Raw genomic sequence first — 16,615 nt, forward strand, 5'->3', positions numbered from 1 at the left:
GGTCAATTACATCAGAAATTCTGGGGCTGCGCCCCTGCCATCAGAATCTTTCCAAGTTCCCAGAGTGATGTCGGCCAAGCCCTTGGCATTACGTGGCCCTGCTTCCGGGGAGGACAGGCTAATTCCTGCAGGGGGGATGGGACACAAGCTGGCAAGGTCCATCCAGCCGCCAGAGGCTCTGCGACTTTAAGAACTGGGGCTGGCTGCCTGCCAAGGAGGCCAACCGCCAAGCCCTGTCATTGTACAGACCACGTGACTACAGGCTGCAGCGTGAGGCTGCGACAGTCCCAGTGGGCGCTGGGGCTGGCCTGGGCTTGCAGACCCGCGCCCTGCAGAGCGACCCCGGCCGCAGGCGAGCCGAAGAAAGAGGACCTTTATGCCTTTTTGAGGGCAACACATTCTGCAAAGCTGTGGAAACAGAGAGGAACTGTTTCTGGCCCTAGTGCAGACGTCCCAAACAAACAGTAAGTCAAGAGGGCACAGATTACAGCACAGACCTGCCCGCCCATCCCCCACCGGGCCACATACCCACGCCCCTCGCACCTGAGGAGCCAAAGGTGTGCAGAGAGCCCGCCCAGGGCTGGCAGGGCCCAGCCAATGAGCAAGCAGGAAATTCCCTGAAGTTCTCCAAGGGGCGGGGGTTTCTCTTTCTCTCTTTGAAAGATCGGGGCTCAGCTCCTGACAGATAGCCCGTGAAGAGGAACAATACTTCAGGTGTGGCTAGCGTTTCTCCTCTTGGTCTTCCCTCCTGCGTGGGCTTTGCGGTCCATGTCATTGCCCTGAGAACCCCCAAGGTCATGTGAAGGCAAAGAAAGTGAAACTGAAACCTAGCAGGTATCTGTCAACCTTTGGGACAGGAGCTGGCTGGGCATGAGGTAATGAAGCTAATAACCAAAATAGGGGGTGGCAGTGGGGGTGAAGGGACCCCAGGCTGCCACAGTCACAGGGGCAATTGGCCGGTCCAAGTTTCCTGGGCACCCAGAGGACACAAGCAGGGACCTTTGAGGAGAGGTGGAGGTAAGGCAGCAACCAGGCCCTCACCTCCTACTGGGGGCCAGACTATAGGTCTGCTGGTCTCAGTCCCCATTGCGGGGGCCAGGACCAACGTGGCCCAAGGGACTGCAGTGGCATGCTTCTGACTTGTAGGCCACCAAACAGTAAAGGCAAAACCACGTGACATCTGGGTGTCTCCTCTCTAGCACCATCTGTGCCTCCCTGCCCAGCCCCCTTCATTTTCAGATGATCGAGAGCTGACTGTAGCCCACCCAACTTCATGGGAACGCACGCAGAGATTATCACGGGGTGGGGGCAGGGGGCAGGGTGAGAGTGTGCTGGCAGGAGGAACGCTGGCATTGATTGGCACGCAGAGGAGGGAAGCCCCTTTGTGTCTTCAAGATAACTGGGTACCAGCAAAGAGGAAGGGGAAGAGAGGTCCGGGAGGAGAAAGCTGGCTTCTCCAGAGGGGCAGAGGTAAGGTGAGGAAGAAGGAAGAGGAAGGCAGCAAGGGGGAGAGCTGAGAGGAAGCCCAGCTGCAGCGGGCACATAATCTTGATGGCGCCCCTTAAAGAGTTAAATGTGACTTCTGGCGGCAGGGATACATCCCAGGAGGTCAACCTGCGGCCTTTGACATGGTGTATTTGTAAACGTTAGCATCCTTGGAAAATGGGAAAATTTCACATGTCACATGTCACAGCAGGGCAGCTACAGCTGGAGCCCCTGGCCCCCAAAGCCCCCGCTCACACTGTGGCATGTTGCATTCTCCGTCCCCCTCCCCAGCCTCGGTATCTGCCTGGTTCCCAGAGGCCTGGACAATTGCTGCTACTCCTCCTGCTCTTGACAGTAACGATTCTCTTCTACTGAGAGCCCGCGAGTGTGCTTATGTGCATGTATATGTGTGTGTGTGCATGCATATGCATGCCACACACACAGGTATGCCCTCTTTCAGTTAACTTCAAATAATGTGTCCCTTTTTCAGTTGGGGATGACAGATGCAGAAACCAAACCTACCCCTCTCCTTGACAGATTTCAGCAGCCTTTCCAGGCGACCTGCCAAATTGCTAGATGGTATTTGCATTTTTAAAAATATTGAGTGCGTTTTGTTATGTTTGGTTTTAAGGATTTCCCAGCTCTCCTAAAACAATATTTAATGTATGCCACACTTACAGCTTTCAAAGCATTTCTTAAACATACATGAGCTCATTTGGTCATTCCAGCAGTTCCGTGAAGTCGGTAGTGTGGGTCCCCCTGCCTGTGCTCTCTGAGGGAAAACAAATTAGTAGAGATGAAAAATGACTTGCCTTGGTCCTGCAGTAATTTTGAAGACAGATTAATAAGCACAGCTCTCTGGAAAACTAACTTGTGTCCTTCTGAATGCGTGGAATCATAAAAAGGGATGCTTTGATAAACATAGTGACTAAGGGTATGATTTCCTCCAGAATTCTTGTCTGACTGCTGGTTAGGCCACTCAATAGCTATGAGTCTTTGGAAAAAGTATGGAATCTCTCTGCGTCTCCTTTTCTGTAAAATGGGGATAACATCCCTCACCTAGTGAGTGTTGTGTGGGTGAAATGAGCTAATGCGTGTAAAGTGTTTAGAACAATGAGTGGCACAGAGTAAGCTTTCAAGAAATATCACTGTCTATTCAAAAATTATTATTCGCTGTACCTTTGGAAAATACTCGGTATTAGGTAGGGTATGAGCTAAGTTGTAACAATAAGACCCCAAAATGCATTTGCTCTAAAACGATAGAAGTGCATTTCTCTTTTACCTGATAGCTGAGACGGTCAGGACAAGTAAATGACTCCGCTCCACAGGGTCATTCAGGAACCCAGGTTCCTTCTGTCTGTTTATCCATTCATCTGCTGACAAACACTTGGGTTGTTTCCATCTTTGGTACTTTCCTAATACAATTTAACGTAATAGATGGGATCTGGCTCCTCTGTGACCCGGGACCAGTTTAATAACTACCCTTTACTTTATTTCATTTTCTGGAAATAGGACATCATGCAGAGCAGCCTCGACACCAGGGCTCTGTAGGCCAGCAGGGGCTGTACAGGGTGAAGGATGGGTAGCTGTGGCCACTATGGACCCTTGCAGAGTTATGCCTGAGGGTCTGGCTGGTCAGAGGCAGCACCCTTGGTGGGTGGGATGGCCCAGCATAAGGTTTCTGATTCCCTAATAAAAGAGAACTTTCATTCCTTCATTCAACTAAACCTATGCATTTTTAAAATCTGTATTCTTTAATTACAGTTGACAATGTTATTTTGTTTTAGTTTCAGGTGTACAGCATAATGGTTAGGCTTTATACTTTACAAAGTGTCCCTCTGATATTTCAAGTACCCACCTGGCACCCTACATAGTTATTACAATATTATTCTAGGCTGTACTTTACATCCCTGTGACCATTTTGTAACCACCAATTTGTACTTCTGAATCTCTTCACCTTTTCCACTCAGTCTACCAACCTCCTTGCCCCCTGGTAACCGTCAGTCTGTTCTCTGCATCTATGAGTCTGTTCCTGTTTTGTTTGTTCTAAACCCAGTTATTTTATCACTCGCTCATTCCAATATTATGAGGCGTGCCCCCAGTCACTTTCTTTGTTGAAGAGGGAATCTAGACTATATATGGAAGTGACCTTGACCCCTCTGCTGAACACCTGAGGCCGTGACTACTGGTGACTCAGGGGCTGCTTCATTTGACTGTGGTGGTTGGTTTTCCTCTCCATCCTGCATGTCTCTCTAATCACTCTCCGCTTATCCTCTTGTATGAATCTACCCAGCCAAAACCCACTTCTGGGGCGTTTCTGCCCTCCCCCTTCCTGGAGTGCTGACTGCTGGTCCGCCATGTCTCTCTGAACCCTTACAGTCCTAGGTCCCCCAACGCTGCTAGAAATCCTAGCAGATGTCCCTAGATACTTTCCCGTCCCATTGCCATCAGTATCTCCTCCTGACTGTCCCTCTTTTCTCAACCCTCTTTTTAAAATTCTCACCTGAGGATATGTTTATTGATTTTAGAGAGAGAGGAAGGGAGAGGAAGGGAGAAATATTGATGTAAGAAAGAAACATCTATCGATCAGGGATCGAACCCACAACCTAGGTATGTGCCCTGACTGGGAATTGAACCCACAACCTTTTGGCACACAGGACAATACTCCAACCAACTGAGTCACCTGGCCTGGGCTCAACCCTTCTTTTATTGTATCTCATTGTCATTGATAGAGATCCATCCTTTCCATGGATAAAATTGAACAAAATTGAGCCCCCCACCTCTGCAAACTCTCTTAAGATCCTCCCTGGCCACCACGCAGAGTCCTGCTACTCTCCTTCACCATCGCTCCCGTGCCAAGGAAGAGGTGTGTTCCTGCCACAGCCGACCGTCCCCCTGTGCTCCACATGCCCTCCCATCTCCCCCGGAACCTTCCTCCATCCATTGTCCTCTCTCATTCACATCTACAGCCCCTTCTCTGCCACCATCTCTCATCAGTACGATCTCTCCAGTCTGAAAAATACCCTGTTCTTGTTCCTATGTTTCCGTCTCGCTTCTCTCTTCAGTTTCCCTTTCTCTCTCCCTTCACAGTTGCTTCTGGGCACAATCATCATCTACACAGGCTGTGGCTCCTGCTCCCATGATCGAATGCCCAGACAGAAGGCATGAAGGACAGCCACGCTCCAGGTCCAGCTGCTGCTCCCCCTCCCTGAGCCGACACCATCTTTCTTGAGTGTTGGTACCACTGTAACCCCCACACCTTCGGCTTCTCCCCCCGCCCCCCATGGCTCTCTGCCCTAGGTTTCCACCCTACTTCACTGGACAGTTTTTTCCATATCCTTCACAGAGACCTCCTTTTCCACTCACTCCTGTTTGACAACAACCTTTTAAAATGTAAAAAGCATTCTTAGTTCAAAGGCTGTACAGAACAGTTTGCCAACCCCTGGCTTAGTCTATTCTCCCAGTATCTACATCTCAATAAAATTTTGTTCTTTCCTGCAATATAGCAATGCTCGTGTGGTTTCCTAAAGTAAATAATCTGTGAGTCAGACCAAGAGTCAGATAGACAGCCACCACCCACTGGTGACCCATGCTGCCACTCCTGTCCCCATCAGATATAGTGCAAGTGCCCCCGACACCTGGGCACTGGGCATTGAAGAGCTATAGGGTTCAACTCTGCTCTCTCTTGCTGCCCTCTCCTGGCTGGTGGTTGCTGAAGATAAGACTGAGTTCTGGGGGAGTTTGTGTGGTTCATGAGGCTTTCAGGTCTGGTTGCTGGTCTGGTAGCTTTGTCAAAGCCTGTATAGTGGGAAGTACTGTGGCAGGGATCTTAACACTGGTTATTGTAGGGTCCTCAGACTGTTTGAGTACAAGTATTATATAAAAAGAAGAGTTATCATATATCAAACATTTACCATGTGCCAAGTATTGCTAAACATGTATTATTTCACTTCATCCTCCACATTCCTTGACTGTTCAGCATGCCCTTTGTATACATGATGAAGCTGAGACCCACAGAGGTTTAATACTCTGCCCAGCACCCACAGGGAGTAGGTAGTGGGGCTGGAACTTGCAATCTGTCCATATTTCCTGACTCTAAAACCTATGTTCTCCACTGCAACCCAAGGTTCTCAATCTTGTGTAGACTCTGATTCAGTGGGAATAGTATGAAGTCACAAATTTGCATTTTTAGCAAGAATTCTAATGCAGGTGTTCTGGAGATCTATACTTTGAGAACATTGCTTCCCATAAATAGAAACTAAACTTCTTCCAGCAGAAGGATATAGCTATTCAACACCAGTAGCCTCATTCTGGGGTGGAACAAAATGCCTTCTTTGAGGAAAGAGGAGATGAGGGGAGGTGATAAAATGTAAAATCTCTTGTAGTCCCTCAGGCTTCCCTACCCCACCCCCAAACTAAGGCCCAGGAAAGTGTAGTTTAGTCAGATTTACCAAAAGAGGTATATCTTTCCCCTGTATGGACAAAAAGCCATGAGCAGGTGCACACTAGTTATGTGATAACACTAAAATCTAAGGGAGTCCTGGCTGTTTTGAGGAACGACTTCACATCTTAATTGAAAATGTAGCTCTGACTGGTGTGGCTCAGTGGATTGAGCACTGGCCTGAGAGCCGAAGGGTCGCCGGTTCAACTCCCAGTCAGGGCACATGCCTGGGTTGCAGGCCAGGTCCCCAGTTGGGGGTGTGCAAGAGGCAACCACACATTGAGGTTTCTCTCCCTCTCTTTCTCCCTTTCTTCCCCTCTCTCTAAAAATAAAATTTAAAAATCTTTAAAAAAATAGAAAATGTGTCCTGAGCCACCAGGCACATCCTCTTTCCTTTCTTAACAAGTCAGACCTGATGCTCAGGCTGTCGGATCTGGAACTCTTCATGGCTTGGTAGGCAGAGACAAAAAGAAAAGGACTTAGAATCTAAACACAATGGACTTGTAACGAAACAAAGCAGCCTGGGCTACAAGCGCTCCTTGGCTCACTCCGCTTCCCAGCAGCAAATCTATGTTTGGCAACGAATGGGAATGGAAACTTCCCCCCACCTGGCGGCCAATGTTTTCTTGAGCTTCTGTCTCTCTCTTTGGCTGCTGGGCAGGGCTGGCCATGATCCACAGAGAAGGGGGCCAGTGAGCACATGCCTGTGAGCACCAGCTATTAGGTGGTGCCCAGCCAAGGAGAAATCTAGTGGGAGAAAAACCAAACGATGCCCTGCATCGTCCTGGCGGTTTCACTGATGGGATTAAATCTCCCAGAGAGGTGTTGGCATTATGTCTTCATTTGACAAATAAGAAAACGGAGGCACAAATACACAAGTAACGTGGGCGAGACCACCCAGGTAATAAGACCACCTAGAACCTGGAATCAAATCCAGAGTCCTTGTGCTTCCCAGGCAGCCACGTGCCACTTGCTATGGAAGGGGCCACTGCCCCCTCTGTTTGTTCCTCAGAAAAGTTCCTCCACTCCCAGTCCAGACGGGTTCCACTCAGGGACCTTGGCGAAAGGCCACTTGCCCTTGGGTCCAGGAATAACGTAAATACAATGAACCATTTTTTAAAATGAGATTATATATGTCAAGCACTTGCTTAGCCCGGTGCCTGGTACTTTTTAAAGCACGGAACAGACCTCCGGGCATTGTCGGGCCCCCGGGCCTGGGTGTTCCTGACCACAGGAGACCCCGCTGACCGTTTGGTAACAAGCAGTTTTTTAAGTAACTACAATGGATGGTCAAAATAGGAGGAAAAAAATAGCCTTGAACTCAAGAAATTTATCATCCAACTGGGGAAATGAAAGAATTTAATAATTAGAAAAAGAAATCAAAATGTATTCATGGCCTACATTATCACCAGGGTCCTCATTTCTAGTCCTGATCTGACCAACTACGAAATGTGTAGCTCTGGGGAAAATGACTTTGCATCTTTTTGGGCCTCCATGGCCTCGCTGGAAGAAAAGGAGACAGTAGCGATCTCAGAGGATCTTATTGTTAGGACCGTGTACGTGGTCAGTCCTCAGGAGTGTGTGATGGCAGAGGGCACGGGAGGAAGTAGCTTTCTATGGGCTCGCTTCAAGGCCTAACCCTGAGACTAGAGAGAGGAAAAAGCATTCCAGGTGTTTTTCTTTTATCCTAACATCACAGAAAACCCAACTGCAATTGGTTTAAATGTACATGGAGGGTATTGACTCGTGGGACTAAGAAATTCACAAGCAGAGCATGCTTGAGAGGCAGTTCCAGCTAGGTATTCATCACGCCGTCCTGGCTCCAGTGCCTCCAGCTGGTGCCCTTCAGGGGTCAGTTTGCTTGTGATGGTCAAATGGAGAGGCAGTCCAGGCCTTACATCTGGAGCCCTGTGCACCTCTGTCCCCCATTCTCAGGAAGTCCTGGCAGTCACTCCGATGGAATCAACCTAGCCCACATGAACCAACCCCCACATGCAAGGGACAGAAGCATGGGATTGGCGTAGTTTAGATCACAGATTCCATGACCAGAACCTTGGAGCAGAGTCCAGTTTTTCTTAAGCACGTGGATCCCCAAATGGAAACTGGGTGCTCTTGGTGGGGGGTGCGATTGGGCAGGGAAACAGCACAATGCTCACAACAGGAAAATTGATTTTGTACGATGAAAAAGAACAGGCAAGCTGTGTGTGCGAGTGAGCCACAGCCCCGCGGGGCCAAGCAGAGCGTTCCTGCAAGGGCGCTGAGAGAAACTGCCATCTGAGGGGGCAGTGGGGGCCCCAGAGGGGCCTGGGAGCTGCCCTGGAGCCTTAGCAGCAGCACCCGCAAATTCAGGAAATGGGCCTGTTTCCTTCCATTATGAAGCCTAGTCCTTCAGTCATTAAATACTTACTCTGCCTTAAAACTTGCCGTGGATGAACAGAGAAGGGAGTCCGCAGTTGCTGGGTGCCCACCGTGTGCTTTCCCTGCAGTTTCTCCTTCAATGCTCCCACCCTCCCCTGGGGCAGGAGGCATCACCTGGTTTCACAGACAGAGGAGGAAAGGGAAGTTAAGTGATGGGTCCAGAGTCACTCGATTCGTAGCTGGGAGAAGGGAGACTGGAGCCCCCGGGCCTCAGGCATGGTGACCCCTGCTTTGGAGCATGAGCTTGTCCTCAGTCACATGTCTCGTGGTCAAGGACTTGATGAGTGTAGAGAGCTGGAGGCAGGGTGCTACTCATGTACCTGCCCCACCGGGACTGAGGATAGGACGTCAGGCCCGGGAGAGGCAGGGTTGGCTGGACATTGCTGTCCTGGCCTTTGTCACTGCCTCCTCCTCTCCAGCAGCTTGTCTCTTCCAACCACCACAGAGCTCCTTCGAGGCAGGTGTGGTTATTCTCCCCATTTTACAGATGGGGAAAATAAGGGGCACCTTGAAGGCTGAGGTCACAGCACATGGCTTGTCCCTGAGGGGTGTGTATCCTCGTCCCCATTTTACAAATGGGTACCTCTGACTTCCCAGAGGGTGACCACTGATCTCACCTGGATGGCAAGAGGCTGAGTGCGGATTCGAACTTGAGTTCTGTCTGACCCCAGACACTGGCAGGATGATGGCTGTCACTTAAGAAAACCGTCAGGGGGGCTCTTTGGCCTGTGGATCCCACCCTGGATCCACAGGTTCCATATGCTCCCAGGAGAGCTTATGATCCCATTGTTGGAATAAACACAGGTCCTTTCTTGGGTCATCTGTGCACATTGGTGTCCCTCTCCCCTGTGCCCCACTTTTTCCCCTTCCCCAAACACCATCTAAGAGGCCCCAAGCAAGCCCTGGGAGGAGCCCCTTCCTGTGTGGGCTCCATCCCGGAGCCTTGGGCACATCACCTCCTGCATGATGCTGATGCTGATAGTAAGCCTTTTATTTTTTTAAGGCCACTTACAACAAAAACACGGAAACTGGGAGCGGATGAGGTCCCTGTGAGCCAGCAGAGGTATAACGACAGCCGCAGGGGGGCTGACGGCGGGGAAGTGGAGGCCCCCTCTTCTTTATGCTCCGTTTTTAGCCTGTGCTTTTCAGAGCAGGTAGGTGCCATGGTGATTGGTGCCATAGAAATAGATGGAGCACCCCGCCAGCCCGCCCCGTGCGGGGCTGCTGAGCTGTTCCCATGGAAACACACGTGCACTGGGGAGATCAGGGTTCTGCTGGGTTCCGGCTGCTGCTTAAGGCAAGACCCCCAAAGGACCCAACACCCAGACCAGGGGAGAGTGTCTCTGTAGGATGGCCTGTTGAGGTTTCTGACTTTCTCACTGGTCTGAGGCCCCTTTTAGCACACCCTTCCCCAAGGGCCCCCTCTCTTTGAGTCCTTCTCTCTGAGGCTTCCCAGTTCTCCCAGCGAAGACCACTGTCCCCACCCTGCCTGGATGTGGAACTGTCGCTGAGTTTATGCAATGGGTAATAAAGAGCTGTGGGCTAAGGACTGAGTCCTGAACATTTTCTGGTCAGGAATACTCATTAAATGAAATCTCCGGGGACCACAGCCAGAAAGCAGAGTGGGGAAGAGCATCATCACATGTGAGACTGATTTTGGTGTGTGACACCTCCGGCAGTACAGACTCAAGCCCAGCCTCAGCTATTGCTGAGGGCAGTTTTAATGGACTGAAAGACCCTTTGAAACAACTGCTCAAGTCATCCCGTGGTATTTACATAACCCCCTCTGCAGAAGGGTCGATGAATGTGTAGAAATGAACCTGCTTGGTCAAGCTTAGTTCGTTTTTATTTGAATTCAGACCAATTATATGTCTTCTAAAATGTCACTCTCATATACACACACCCTTTTAACTTGTTATATTATGCCTAGTATAAGGATTAAATTGAGTTCTGGCTGGTCTGGCTCAATGGATTGAGTGCTGGCCTATGAACCAAAAGGTCACCGGTTCAATTCCCAGTCGGGGCAGATGCCTGGGTTGCGGGCCAGGTTCCTGGTTTGAGGGTGTGCAAGGGGCAACCAATCTATGTCTCTCTCTCACATAGATGATTCTTTCCCTCTCTTTTCTCCCTCCCTTCCCCTCTCTCTAAAAATAGATAAATAAAATCATGTATCATTAGATCTGTCCCCTAATATCTACTTTGTTCTATAATGGGATTCTATTAGGTATATTTGTTTCTGTACATTTTTGCTCTCAGATGGTATGATCCTCTAGAGCAGGGCAAGTATACATTTGGACTAATGTATGGTTTTGAGGCCAGTCATCCTAAGAACTGACCAACTGAGAGTTAATTTTACTCTCAGTTAAAGAAACACACACTCATACCCCTAACAGAAGAATTTTCTACAACTTTAAGAGTTAGTACCATCATTGACTCATCAATTACTGCTTAAGCAGTTACAGATTACAACACTCATAAAGCTGGAAGGCACTGGGGAGCTATCCATCCTGGCATGTCTGGCATTTAACATGAAGAGACCAAGGCCCAAGGCGTCAAGGTCCTTTGCTGACTAGTTCAGCGCACCTTCTATGTATGTGGGCGGCATGTCAGGTCATTACCACCAGGCCAGCCCTTTCCCAGCGGGAGAAGTCCGTGGAGTTTCCAGCTCTTCCAACCAAGGAGGGATGTTCACGGTGACCTTGAAGTTGGCTTTGGGTCATGCCATTGGGTGCACTGTGCAGAGGAAGGCTAGCTAGAAATTTAAGCAACTCCCTGGTTGATCCCCAGGACCCACCCATGGAACCATGTGACTTGGCATTTACTGTTAGTAGCATCATACCCTTACCCTCCACCTGGATCTGTGTGTTATGCCTCGCGGTACAGGGGTTTGGTCGGGCAGGCCATTGCAGAGCCTCTGAATTAAATAGCTACGTGCCTGCTCGATTTTACAGGCCCAGCAAACTACGCAACAGAAGCGCTTGCCTGTCTAGCCCATAACAGCGTCATACCTTGGAGTTTTGCCACTGGTTGGATTCCTTTATTTGCCTATATAACTAAAAGCAGATTTGCTCTGAAGAACGAGGCTTTCAAATAGTCTATAACTTTCTAAGAATGGACATTCACAGCCACGTTTGGCAGAAAGAGGTTTTCCCAAATTTCAGAGTCATAAAGTTACTGTTTGGCCATGTGAAGCACATACATGTGTGTGTTACTGCTTGGCCATGTGAGCTCCTTTCCAAGGAGTTGAGAGTAGTTGATATTTAATTCAGTTCACACACTGGCCCTGGTTTCATTTTGAAATAAAACCTTTAATGTGAATGTACCTTAACCTTCACAATTCAGTATTTTAATGTAGAGTTTATCTTTTTATTGTAGTAAAATATATATAACATAAAACTTACCATCTTTCCCCATTTTCAGTGTACAGTTCAGAGGCAGTGAGGACCCCCACATTGTTGTGTGACCGTCCTCACCATCCACCTGCAGAAATTTTTCATTATCTCAAACTTAAAATCTGTCCCCATTAAATGCTAACTCCCCATTCTCCCCTGTTTCTATCCCAGGACCACCACTCTTCCACTCTGTCTCTATGAATTTGACGATTCCAGGTATTTCATGTAGGTGGAGTCATACAGTATTTGCCCCTTTGTGTCTGGCTTATTTCACTTAGCATGATGTCTTCCAGGTTCATCCATGTTGCAGCCTGTGACAGGACTTCATTCCTTTTAAAGGCTAAAAATATTCCATTATATGTACATACCACATTTGCTGTATCCAATCTTTAATTTTTTTATAATTTATTCCTTATCATTTTTAAATTTTGAACTGATCACAAAGTGACAGAACATTTGCAAGGGTGTACCCCAAACCCTCTTTTTCCTCTGGAACTCTCTGAGAATAAGTTGTGCTGGAGCCTCATCGTCTTCCAATATTTCCCTGTGTTTTTCCTACCATCCAACCCAGGAAACTCACGCAGGCTCATTACTACCATCGAATCCTCAGACTCCATTCAAGTTTCAACATCTATTGCAATAGTGTCTTTTATCCCCAAAGGATCCAGTTTGGAATCACTCGTGCAATTTGTTATGTCTGTTTAATCTCCTTCCGTCTGGAAGAACAGCTCCTCAGTCTTTCCTGACTTTCCTGACCTTGACACTTTCGAAGTTGACAATGCTGTAGCACGCCTCTCCATTAAGGGTTGTCCAATGTTTCCGCATGATCAGGTGCAGGTGAGGCCTCTTTGGCAGGAATATCACTTTGGATAGCAGTGACCCTGCATCCTTCTTCTTGCCCTCTATCCAGGGACTCACTGTTTTGACTTGTTTCTATATGAATGATGTTAACTTTGATCACATGATTAAGGTGGTATCGACCAGGCTTTTCTAAGATAAAGTTAGTCTTTTCCTCTTTGTAATTAGAAGGCTTTTTACAGGGAGGTACTCTGAAGCTAAGTAAATATCCCATTCCTCGTTAACTTTAATTAATTTTTATATCCATACAGATGGATGGATTCCTGTATTCATTAGTGAATTAGACTCAATTCCCATCATTATTTATTTTGATGCTCCCATTATCCCAGTTTGACTACAGAGGCCCTTCAATCTGTGCCCTTTCTACATGACTCATCATTCTTGGAGCACCTCCTCACTTTCTGACATGACCAGATGTTCCAGATTCATCTCCTGACTTCCTTGCCCCAGTTTTGGAATCAACCATTACTCTGAGAAACCTTGATTTATTTTCATGGAAAGTGGTATTTAGAATCCAAAAGAAGGGCTCTAGGTGTGCTCATTACTATTGAAATGTTGCTGCCACTCCCCCCCTCACACACACACACGCACACACGTACACACGCAGTTCTTACCCTCTGATACCACACGCCAGGCTGCCGTTCCTGGACCCTCTGAAGACTCCCTCCTTTCCCTAAACAGGCTGTGACACCACAGGACATTCCTGGGGATGTGCTCCTCAGCACTTGGGCTCTGACCCCCTGCTTTGGGCCACCATGGCATCCTGCTCTCCATCCCTCACATGCCTTGCTCTGCTCCGCCTCCTGACTCTAGGACTGAATTATTCAGGAAAGGGAAGGAGAAGAAACTGCCATTAACTCAGCTGAAAATACTTGTTTTGTTAACAGTCCTTTGCTATTAGGAGCACTTGTAACTGACCTATTAAATAAACAATACTAATCAATACATAATACTTCCAGCATTTGCCCAAGCTTTTGTCTCTGTTGTTGGAACAAAAAACATTTTTTTTGAAATATTTATACAGTGAGGTTGCCTTTTTCCTTTACGGTAACACGTATTTTGCAAATTTGCTGTTGCATGTAGGCTGCCAACAGCAACCGCCTTGGCAAATGTTGAACAACTCCCACCACAAAAGCTAATGAACGGAGGGAGACAAGGGCTGCACACCTACTTATTCTGTTCTTCCGTGATCAAGTGTAGGACTCTGCGGAAGGGATCCAGGAGACATCTACTTTCATAAGACCAGGAATTGCTTATGCTTCTGAATAATGTGATCTTGGCTCGGCTGTGAGGGTTGAGGAAACAGACTGTGTCTTCTATTATTTTGTGTACCATTCAAGGTCACATCCTGTGTGTGTACAAGGTGCCTGCATGCTGCTGGCCGGCAGAGCTGTGGTGGCTTTGACGCAGTAGGGAGAGAGAAAGAGCGTGATTGTAGAGGCCGATGGATGCTTTAGCTGTATATTCTTTGACCTCCATGACCGTCAATTCCTCCTTGAAACACTCACTTCAGTTGGCTTCTGAGCCACCTGGTTTCTCTCTGACCTCTCTGGTTCTCTCATCTTGGTTGCCTTTGTGGGTGTCAATTGCTTTGCCCATCCTCCCGGTAGTGGACATTTACTGGGTGTCTTCCACCTGCCAGGCACTGTTGTAAGCACCACAGATACTGCAAGACATGAAGCAGATCCAAAGCTGTGCCCTGGCAGAGCTGAAGGGAAACAGACAACTTTCTCCGTGTGTGTGTATGTGTGTGTGTGTGTGTGTATCTGTTTGTGTGTGTATGTGTGATCCCTTGTTCCTGCTTCACAAGAGCAACTGGCTGGTGCAGCAGGGCACACAAAGGGTTAAGGCAGCCTCTTTCCTGCAAGGTTCTTTGCTGTGACTGAGACCTCTAACTGCTCATCTTTCTGGCCTGGCCTCCCTCCCCGCTGGTCTCACTTCACCTGCCCTGCAATCTGCCCCCCACCTGCAGCCAGAGCTATCTTCATAAACAGTAAGTCTTACCTGGTCACTCTCCCGCTAAACACCTTTGTGATTTGCCATTGCTCTGGGGACAGATCCCAATTCCTTCCAGAGCTCATCTCTGCTGACCCTCCTCCCAGCCCCTGTCCCCTCCTCCTCCCCTGCGTCATATACTTCCTGAGCACAGGAAGCTCGTCGTCCCCCTCCACGTGCCCAGTGCTTTTGTCAGAGCTGTCCCCTGCCTGGAGTGCCCTCCCTCCCCACCGGTTTGCTGGCCTGACCACCCCCTCCCTCTGTAGTCCATGTGGCCGCAGAGGGCTCAGCACATGAGGTTATAGTTACCTCTCTCCCTTCCTGTCTCCCCCAGGGAGGCAGACATGATGGTAATTATGTGGTGCATGTCTGTCTCCGGGGAGGAAAAGCCCCCATGAGCGTGGGCTGTGACTGTCTTCTTCTCCAGGTCTGCGGTGCGCTGGGCAGGGGCCATAAACACAGGCAACGCTTCCGGGTGCTAACACCCCAGCAGAAACTGGCCGAAGGGCCTCACGTGTGTTACCTAATTTCATCCTGCCACAACTCAGGGAGGTACATGCTGTGATTATCCCTGTTTACAGTTGAGAAAATAGGCACAGAGAGGTTCATGATCCCCTCCTAAGTGTAGAGGTGGGTGGTTATTTTTAAAGATTTTATTTATTTATTTTTAGAGAGAGGGAAAGAGAGGGAGAGAAACATTGATATATGAGAGACACATCAATCTGTTGCCTCTTGCAACACCCCCAACTGGGGACCTGGCCCGCAATCCAGGCACACGCCCTGACTGGGAATCGAACCCATGACCTTTCAGCTTGTTGGCCAGCACTCAACCCATAGCACTCAATCCACTGAGCCACACCAGCCAGGGCTAGAGACAGGTTTAGAATTTAGATGGTCTATCCCGGCATCTGTGCTCTGAGCCACGATGCCTGTTGAATGAATACGTGGATGCGGGATTGTGCCTGAACCAGGTGAATTTTGTGATTGGTAATGGAGTAAGGGTGGGAATGCAGACAGAGGGAGCTTGGGACTGGGCCCCAAGCACCATTCAAGCCCCCACCCCACTTTGTTTAGAGCACACACTCAGGCCACCTTCCTCAGTGCCCCCAGCACCCAGCAATCAGCACGGCAGTGGGGAGGTACAAGGGGTGTCAGCTCAAAGATCAGAAGTGGAGGGAAGAGTGCTTGGGCCTCAGGAACAGTGTGAGAGAAGGCCTGGAACCTTGAGGCATGTGTGGAGGAGTGGGCAGACCGCTCCTGCAGGACCGGGTGAGCCTCTCTGTCTGGAGTCAGCCAGGGAGGGAGAGGTCTCAGGCCAGAGACTGGGAAAACCTGGGGCTGTAGGTAGGAAATTGGGAGAGGGCATGTGTGTGTGTGATGGGAGAGGGGATGAGACCGGCAGAACTGAGTGTCCCAGAGGCAGCATGGAGATGAGGTGGGGATTGCCCCTGCGTGGAGGCCAGTGAGCAGATGAGTTGGGCCCAGGCAGAGAATCTGTGTGTAGGAAACGGAGAGGAAGCGGATAACTGTGTGTGGCCGCTGGGGACAGGAGGGAAGCCTGGGGGCCTGGGATGTGGTCCTGAGGAGTGTCAGTCTGTGAGAAGACGCAGGTGGATTAGAAGAGAGGGTGAGTCATACTTTTAGAGTACAGCTCCAAGCGACACTAGTTCTTGGGTTCTGAAATAGCAAAAGAAGCTACGGTTTGCCTGTGGGCTGCCAAACCACTATTTCGCAGAGGCTTTTGTGTCTGAGGCTTTTGTGTATGACCCGGCTAGCATTTTCATAACAATGAGCCTGTGACACCCTTGAGTACCCTTTCAGTTTCCCCTGACCATCTTTTGTTTGTTTTGTTGTTTGTCCTGGGCACCCTACGCCCCTGGAGTACAAGCTTTCACATGCTGGAAACCGGGTCCACCTTGCCGCCTCCGGTCACCCAGGGTTCATGGGCTGGGGGTGTGTTCGGCAGACAACAGGAATAGCCAGAGGCCCTTCAGGGCTCTGGGTCCGCTGGGCTGCTGAGTTGAGT

At 49.1% G+C, this 16,615-nt stretch overlaps 1 protein-coding gene across 6 annotated transcripts in view; it reads left to right on the forward strand.

Moving 5' to 3' along the window:
* The first annotated feature begins 255 nt into the window (after positions 1–255).
* Positions 256–16,615, forward strand: part of DGLUCY (D-glutamate cyclase) — a 62,411-nt gene continuing 46,051 nt past the window's right edge. For 2 of the 6 annotated variants that reach the window (XM_090271299.1, XM_090271303.1), the window contains exon 1: positions 256–464. The gene's annotated coding sequence lies outside the window, so the exon portion shown is untranslated. Of the gene's footprint in view, positions 465–653; positions 835–9,444; positions 9,499–14,483; positions 14,588–16,615 lie in introns of those variants that run through there. The other 4 variants (XM_090271301.1, XM_090271304.1, XM_090271302.1 and 1 more) reach the window with 4 other exon arrangements.

Source organism: Furipterus horrens, unplaced genomic scaffold (assembly GCF_987537825.1).
Source record: "Furipterus horrens unplaced genomic scaffold, mFurHor1.1.pri manual_scaffold_3, whole genome shotgun sequence".
In the NCBI taxonomy this organism is placed as follows: domain Eukaryota; kingdom Metazoa; phylum Chordata; class Mammalia; order Chiroptera; family Furipteridae; genus Furipterus; species Furipterus horrens.